The sequence below is a fragment of the Myodes glareolus genome, chromosome 5 (genome assembly GCF_982192425.1).
Source record: "Myodes glareolus chromosome 5, mMyoGla1.1, whole genome shotgun sequence".
Lineage (NCBI taxonomy): Eukaryota > Metazoa > Chordata > Mammalia > Rodentia > Cricetidae > Myodes > Myodes glareolus.
In genome coordinates, this window is record NC_142030.1 from 86,850,524 (window position 1) to 86,859,863 (window position 9,340).

Below are 9,340 nucleotides of genomic sequence, written 5' to 3' on the forward strand. Positions count from 1 at the left end.
CTCGGTTGGACACATGCCTGAAAATGGTGTTGATTATGCTCGGGCACCTGGGAGTTTGAGATTGCAACTGAGCCACTGCAGCTCAACCTTGGAGTGCGGTTAGAACTCTGCTATGGAGCCTGGCCCGTTGGTTCTGGCTCGAAGGGAAGCTACAGAAAAGGGGTCTCTGAGAAGAAAGGAGAAAGCAGACAGAAGAATGAGTCAGCAGCCTACACCTCCGTTCCTCATGATGCAGGACTGAAGGGCCCCGCTGTGTGTGTCTCAAACACGTGCCGACATCAGGGCCAGACGAGTGAAGATGAAAACGCTTGCCCGAGGCTCATAGTAAATGCAATATGTATGAAAACCAAGAGGCAAATAGGACATTTCACCTAAGTGCCAAAAACGAATGGAAAAACGAAAGAGACAGAGACTCCAGAAAGGTGTACAACCGTTCTGGATGAAGTGCTCAAAAGTGACAAAAGATGTCACGGAGAATAAGACATTCAGGCAAGCCCTGAGGCAGATGCCGCAGCAATGGTCTTAAGGGGGAAGATTAGGGGGATACTCTGGTATTTGGAGAAATGCTGGGCTCAACTGAGAGCTGCCTTGGGCATGATTGTGCTACTGACGGGAAGCTTGCCATCATTGCCTTTGGCAAGCACTCATCAATCAGCCTTTGCTTGCCCACTCTGGGGGCAGCAGCAACAAGAAGGGGTCATTTGGCTGTGGGAGCATATGCCTGTAATCCCAACATTCAGGAAGCTGGGCCGGGGGAACTCTCAAAGAGGTTACCCTCGGCTACTCCAGGAGAGGTCAAGGGGAAAGAACGTCAGCTGAAGCCCTGTGGACTAGGGCTTAGATCTCATACTTGGAGGAAAAGCATTCAAATCTGCTTCCACGTCCAAGTCCAGAGCAGTGCGGAACATGAGGAAAACATGCGACCACCACTCAAGCTTGGCATTCGCCCAGAAAGAAGGCATGCTGGGAAAAGGTCCATCAGTTAACACATGGCAGTGGTGGTGTAGGCATTTGCCAGAAGAAATTAACATGTGTAAAGACAACATTGTGTGTTGCTGATAATTGTTCATGCATGAATTTCATTTTACCTAAGGAAAATGTACTGAAAGAAAAGCTGTCGATATGAATCTGGAATCAGACTGTGAACTCCATTATATACATATATATATATATATATATATATATATATATATGTATATATATATATAATCATCATTATATATATATATATAATGATGTCACAATAGTTTACAGAAGTGCCAACTGGATTCTCATTGGGTGAAAGAACACAGCACAGCCTTGAGTTTTCAGAAACAAAGCTCTTGCTCACCTCAGAGCACATCCAGTAAATTACAGAGAAGACTAACATGGCCCCGATACAAGGATAACACATGAATTCATGAAAAGTTCCATATTTTTAACAAAGAAAGAAATGGGGAATACGAAGTTAGAGGAAAGCAAAGCATAAGGAAAAAATAATGAATCATTTAGACTAGTGGTTCTCAACCTTTCTAATGCTGCGACCCTTTAATACAGCTCCTTATGTTGTGGTGACCCCTAACCATGAAATTATTTATTTTCATTGCTACATCTTAACTATAATTTTGCTACCTTTATGAATCTTAATGTAAATATCTGATATGCAGGATATCTGATACACGACCCTGTAAAAATATTGCTTAATGTCCCCCGCCCGCCACGAGTCGTGACACAGGTTGCTAACTGAGACAGAGACAGAGGAGGGGTTGGGAGGCCCCTTAAACTGAGGCCCTAGAGCAAAGGCCAGAAGCTGGGTGGCCCAAGCTATGCTGAAGATGGGAAGAGGTCTTTGTGCCCTGGGTGCCTGCCAGCTCCCAGGCATTACCCCAAACAAGTGATGTGTCTGGATTGTCGTATAGTGTGCTAGCTGTATTGAATGTTTCAGGCTTCACTGTGTTACAGTTTAACATGCACCCTGTTATGCTGTGTTTGAGGGAAGTTGCAATTGGGGTTTGCTGGTTGTTGTTTCTGAGGTACTAGGATCATGCACTGGGGCCTCAGGCATGCAAGTTCAGCCCCCTTAGGTTCCTTTCTGAGGGTTAACTCCTAGACATTTTATTTTCCATGCTCCTTTTAAATGTGTCAATTAATAAGGGTCAGAAGACCTCTCCTTGATCAGGGAATCAAAGCAGACGCTCTGGGTCCGGCTATCACCGTGTTGATCACAAGGTCAATATGAACCACTGATAAAGCTCTCACAGCGTGATTCGGCTTCAAATCATCTCAAGGTTAGAGCTCTGTGTCTGTGGGGAGTTACAACAAACAAGAAGAACGGACATTCCAGCAGAGGAAACTCAAACTGAGGTTGGTAGACCACAGAATTTTGGAGAAGGCAGAGGCACCGACCCTGATCCCATTGTCAAAGCGCAGCACTGACTCCAGCATGGCAGCTCTAATGTGGCTGTCCTAGTTCGTGATAGCCACACCCCAGCTAGACAGAGTGATCCACCAGCTGTTGCCTCGTTCAGGACTCCAAAGTATTCCCAGCTCTGGTTGGTCTTCATGCCTTCTCCCCTTAAGTGTTCTCGTCTACTGTAATCCCACAAAAAAAACAAAAAAACAAACAAACAAAAAAAAAAAACAAAAACACCTTCCTAGACACGGCTCAGGAGACTTTCATCCAGAAATGTTAATATAATATTTGTGATACAAATATACATAGCCTGTGCCTGTTGCAACACTGTTCGTTAGCTATAAATCAAAATTCCATAAGTGCCCCATCAATAGTGAATTTGTTCGTCAAATCAGAGTTGCATCCATACATTAGAATACAACGTAGCTATGAGAAGAATTGGTTCAAATATATATATGCCTACATGACAAGATGACCTGTATAAAGTGGAATAAAATAAGAAGTATATTATTATCCATACATTATTTTAGTTATACATGTGTATGTGCCTGAATGAGAAGGAAATATATTTAATTATGTCTGCTTTGAAATGATATACACAAAATGTTTAGAAGGTGATTTTTTTTTACAGGCAATATCACAGGAAACTTCTCTTAAAGCATTTAGGAATTTTAAAATTTATTTTCAGTTTGAAACTGCAATGATTTTAAGTCGGATAACACAAGTACACAAATGTCATCCTGACAGATAACGTGCGAGCATACGTGTTGATCAAATGGAGCAGCACGTGTGTAGCTGGAATCCTTGGGTGAGAAAAGAGAACAGTGAGGCAAAAAAAAAATGTGCTGAGAAAACAAGAACTAAGAATTTTCTTCAGTGATTGACAGGCAATAAGACACAGGTATTGGGCTGGAGAGATGGCTCAGTGGTTAAGAGCCCTGGCTGCTCTTGCAGAGGACCCGGATTCAATGGCTAGCAGCTCATAACTGCCTGTAACTCTAGTTTCGGGGGATCTGACACCTTCATACAGAGATGCTCGCTGGCAAAACATAAATGCCAATGGAATAAAAATAGATAAATAATTTTTATTTTTTATTTATATTTATTAATATAAATTATATTTACCAATAGGTAATTTTAAAAGCACACAGATAAACACAGGAAGATATGGAGTAGCTGCTGTCCATTGCACAGAGCACGTGCAAAGGCTGAAAACCACAAAGGGGGGAACTGTCATGAGAGATGCCAGAGGAGGGAGATATGCGTGCACAATATGTAGACAGTGATTGTGTTAGATGTACAGGGAAAGAAACGGAATTATTGCACAAATCTCAGAAACAGTGCAAACCAGAAACAAGTAATGTTTTTCAAGGGCTGGGATAAAAACCTGTGATAAAACCTGAATTCTCTGCATAGCCAAAATATTATTTCAGTAATCAAGTAGAGATATAAACTGTCTTGCTTACTGTAGTAGTGTACACCTGTAATCCTAGCACTTGGGAGGCCGAGCCAGAACAGTTGTTGATGTAGTTCAAGGCCAGCCTTGGATACACAGTGAGACAGCATCCCAAAAGAAAAAACAAAATAAGTAGGAGAGAGAGAGAGAGAGAGAGAGAGAGAGAGAGAGAGAGAGAGAAAACCCAACTCTCTCAAAGTGAAAAATTGAGTTTATTGTCAGAGACAGACATTGTAAGGAAAGCATTAGAAAGTCCTTCAGGTGAAAGGAACGCCATACCAGCCAGCCAAGCAAACAGTGCTAGATACAGAATAAAGAAAAATAAAACATTGTATTTTTAATTTCTCTGAAGGCAACTGCCTATAAAAGTTAAAGTGTAACCATATTCTGTGTCTAAAAAAAAAGTCCTTACATCCTTAAAATTTTACATCCATAAAATGTATAGGCGTGACACAAAGGAGGTGAGAGAGGGATTTCCTTACGCTGTCCGTCAAGCAATGTGTTCCTACGTGAAGATAGGCTTCCAAGTTGAATAGAATGAGATAGCAAGATGACTCAGTGGGTAAGAGCGCGTGCTGCCCAGCCTGAAGACCTGAATCCCATGCCAAAATCCATGGAGAGAGCTGACTTCTGCAAATCGTCCTCTGACCTCCATAGGCACTGGTGCACAGACAGCATGGACACACAATTAAATAAATAACGATGCAATAAAAAATTCTTTTTCAAGAAATGAAGACTATGTTGTATCGCCGAAAGAAAGAAAGGAAAGAACACAGGGATGGAGAGGGGAGGGAGAGAGACAGAGAGAGACAAAGAGCAAGAGAAAGGGAGAGAGAGAGAGAGGGAGGGAGGGAGGGAGGGAGGGAGGGAGGAAGTTTAGACCCACTCACCTGGACTTGCAATGGCTTCAGGAATTTGCATTAATCTACTCTGTGCCTCGGCTCCTTAATCTGCCTTTTTGATAGCCAGCAGTACTGATAGCAGAGACCTTCTCAATATTTGATACTCAGAACAGTCCTGTTTTGTGTTGTACTGTGGTCTGTGATTCCTATTTCAAAATGCTATTTAATTTCGTGAAAATTTACCGCATACACAATTTGAACTAAAGTTTTCACAAACACAACTATACAAGCACAGCTCATAGGACACACATTACCACATATACCTAAATTTTACGTACAAAAATACATATAAACTTGAGTACTTCAAGCAGTAAGTGGCAGTGACTTCACATTTTGTATGAATCTCTGGATTTTCTTATTCTATATTATTTTTACATACCTATATTACAATGAACTAACAAATGAAAGCATCACAAAGCTAGGCCAAGGTAGCCACTCAAACACGTTCTTGCCTGTCCCAAACTCTATGTACCTCAGTGACCTTCCACATAGTTAGAACGGCCATTCTGAAGCCATGGAACTTCACTTAAGGTTTTACACTCTCACCATCAATTACATTTTTATGCATATCTATCATTCAAAAAGCTATAATAGAATGTAAGCGAGAAAATCAACTTTATATTCTCTTCCATGATTCATGTGCCCCTTACCTACATTCCATCCCTTCTTATTACCTAATGTCACCTTCCTTTGTCTCTTTTCTAAATGTTCTCCTATACCAATACTTAAGACTGTTTACATACATTCAACAAACTATAGGTTAGTATCACATATAAAGTAGTGTGCTTCCTTTCCTTTCTGAGTTTTTTGAGTGACCACATTTGATATTGTACATTCTAAGCCCATCCATTCATCTGCAAATCGAATGACTTTATTTTTCTTTAGAGCTGAATAATATTCCATTTTATATGTATAACATATTTTTATTATTTGTTCTTCTGTTTATGGACATTTAGGTTGGTTCCTAGATGATTTTAAAATAAACATTTGTTCATTAAAGATCATTCAGTAGTACAAACAAAAACATATGGCAAAAGTAACCACCATAAACTAATAATGGAAAAAATGAAAAAAATAGATATCTACTAATTATAAACATACTCAACAAACAAGAAGTAGAAGGGACTTCCCTAAATATGATAATGAAAACTTACGAAGAATATACTAAAAAAATAAATCTAAGTATATGATGAATACTATTAAATATTGATCAAATAAATCAAAGAGGACCTAAATAAATGGATTATATTAGAAACTGTTATAATAAAACAGTTTGAAGTTTAAAAATATATCTATAGATACGTTGTAATCCCAGTGAAAATTCCAGTCTGACTAGACTGCGTTCTGTTTGTCTTTGTGGTTAGTTTTGGAAGAGAATAATTGTTGTTAAGCTATTTTGAAAATACATATATGGGAAGATGAAGAAACTAGAAGAGCCAAAATCATATGGTTACAGAAATAAAAGATCAGGATTCATACTGCACAGTGCCCAGTCTTACTCTAAAATGATGGCAGTGTAGCCAATGAGGCCTTGGTAAAAAGATCCGCATGACAACTCACACAGAAGTTCAGAGACCGACTCACACAGGTGTGTCAACATGCACTCTCAAAAGGAACAGACAACTCCATGATGCTGGAGCAACTGAGCCTCCTTCTACAAAAGCCACATGCCTCTTGACCTGTAACCTGTATGCAGTGCTTGTAGCATCTTTATTGACAGTCAACAAAAACTGATACCTGTGAATCTGGTGAATGGATAAGCTATATTATCATGGAGCATGAGAGAAAAGGACAACCTTGCTTCATACAAAAAAATGTGGATATGCTTTTGGTTCATTTTACCATAGCAAAACTAAGGTATCTTAAACCAGAGCCAACAGCTGTCAGCATGCAATGTAGAAAAAGAACTGGGAGCGAAGGGGAAGGAGTAACAGAATGAGTATGGAAGAGAATTACCGTTCTCATGCTGGAACAACAGGTCAATGGGTTTATCAGAAACCACAGAACTACAAACTCTGTTAGCTTATGTAAATTAAGGAAAAGTCAATGAGTATGACCAGAAAATGAGGTGAACCCAAGTGGAACAACTGGAATAAATTAACACCACCATTGCCAGGATGCAATGGACTTCCTGACAGAGACAGGAAGTGGAGGACAATGTGTCATTCTCACCAAGAATGTATGCACAGGCCCAGTCTAGTTGGGAGAACATTGGGTAAACCCAAATCCCGATGCTTGGTGTAATAACTCACCAGCCCTTTTCAAAGGTATCATAGTCACCGTTACAGGTCTAACCTAAGACACATCATCCCCAGGTAAAGGATAACCCAAGTATAGTTAACACTGGTAGAAGGATACAGTAGAAACATTAAGAAGATCTAGTCCCATGTTTTAAACCACTGGAAGTAGACCCCTAAAGAGACCCCGGTCTCCTCCTTTCTTCCCATCAGGCCATGTGGCAATTCATTTGGTCATCAAAACGCAGCCTTGATACATTCCTAGAAACAATGAACCAACTGATCAAAGGGCAAAAGTTTCAAAATTATGAGACAAAATTAACCTTTTCTCTTTATAAGTTTATGGTCTCTTGTATGTATTAGTCAAGAGACGCTGACTAACAGAGTCATGAAGCATGAGGAAAGCCTGTCACAAAGTGTGGTGACTAAGAAGACTGCTCACTAGTGCACAGTGGCAGTTTCACTGTGGGATTAAACCCTGGTTTGTGCCTTGGGACAGAAAAGGAAGTAGAAAACTGGCAAGATCTGGATAAAGACTATACTTAATAGTATTACGCTAATGATGATTTTACTAAATCAAGGTATGATGGTTAGAGACATTAGCATGGAAATGCATGAGCACCTATAAGTTTCAATAACATTTTTTTTAAAAAAGACTTATTATTTGTTTCATGTGCATGGGTGTTTTGCCTCCATGTATGTCTGTGTACTACATGTGTGCACTGCCTACAGAGGACAGAAGATGGCATTAGATCCCTTGGAACTGGAGTTACAGATGGTGGTGAGCCACCATGTGGGTGCTGAGAATCAAACTGAGACCTCTGCAGAGCAGCCAGTGCTCTTAATGGAGCTGAGCCATCTCTCCAGCCAGACCCCCTACACAACTTTTTGCGAGCATTCTGCAACACTAAAATTTCTTTGAAATAAAAATGGAAAGCACCCGCTCTGATTCTCTGCTCAGTTGGACTCCCACGGTCCCCAGGTTTCCATTCCAGAGTAGGCATCATGTTCACCCTCTTTCTGCATAGATGCATGCATCTTGAAGACCCATGCTTGTTCTAAACAGAGCTTGCCCAATTAAGTGATTCCTGACATTTTTCCTTTAAAGAATAAAGGAAGTATTTCCAAGTCAAATGAATCGGTACAACAGGCAAATTCAAAGCAATCAATATGATCCTCCACCCTGCCCTTCGGAAACCACCTATGCCTCAGAAGGATAGATAAGACCTTGGGGAATCTTCCAAGAGTTTCCTAAAATCGGACTTTTCTAATGGCATAAGTGCTTTGAGCATAGCTTTCTGTGTGTGTCTCCTCAAAGGGCTTTTTGCCCTTTACATTAAGGAACACAGGGCACACTTCCGTGGAGAGTCGCACCGTATTACTACAGCCCAGCTTTCAACACTAGTGGAGGTGCACAGTTCTGAGAAATGCAGTCCCTTTGAGACAATCCAAAGGGATGACTAGCATATTATGCTTTACCTATCTGTACTTCCTGTATCTACCTTCCAGAATCTGTCCTTACAGAATAACACGCAAGTCCTGGGCTTCGACTTCCTAGAAACATTCGTGAAAATTCAACAGGGTAGCTGGAAACCGTTATGACTGCTAAAATTGCTCTAATGAATATTTTAGTGGACAAACACTCCGTGTCTTTTATGAGTGCAGAAAACTTCCTTGAAACTTTAATTTTGTTGTTGTCCTTTTGTTCCTTTGCTTTTGCTTCTTGAGACAGAATCTTACAGAACCCTGGGCTGGTCTTGAACTCATGGATTCAAGTGGCTCTTTCTCTTCGGCCACCCTCAGTGCTGAGATTACTGGTGTGTCACCACACTTGATGGTCAACATTTTGATGAGGTTATTGCTATAACCTTCTACCCCGCCCCCCCCCCCCCGCTACATTTGTTTTCAAACACATAGGTGGGAGTCTTACATTTATTCATATTCAAAAGTTAACTCCGATCATATGGTACCAAGAAGGATTTTATTATAAATTCAATTCTAATTGTATCCATCTCAGATTCAGTTGTTTCCCTGCCCACATTGCTTGACATCTGCCTAAATCGGGGCCTCTGCTCCCTGTGGTGGGAAATGCTCTAGTCTTTCCTCACACAATGAATGGCTCAATCAACATCATCAGCACTTTTTGTGAATGACTCGCTTTAAACAAATACCCAATGCTTGCTAAGAAGGTTCATTTACTCTCAAATGTTGAATAGTTTATTTGAAATAAATGGGCCTTAATCACTTATTGGAAAACTTTTGAAGTCATTGATATATTTTCAGGAAAAAAAGTTAAAGGTATTCCTAATACAGGAAATGGCTTTTCTCCTGGACCACAGCTGCCATGTAACTT

At 40.4% G+C, this 9,340-nt stretch overlaps 1 pseudogene; it reads left to right on the top strand.

The window, feature by feature from the left end:
- The first annotated feature begins 1,322 nt into the window (after positions 1-1,322).
- Positions 1,323-1,419, top strand: LOC125398386 (U6 spliceosomal RNA; annotated as a pseudogene).
- Positions 1,420-9,340: the final 7,921 nt, after the last annotated feature.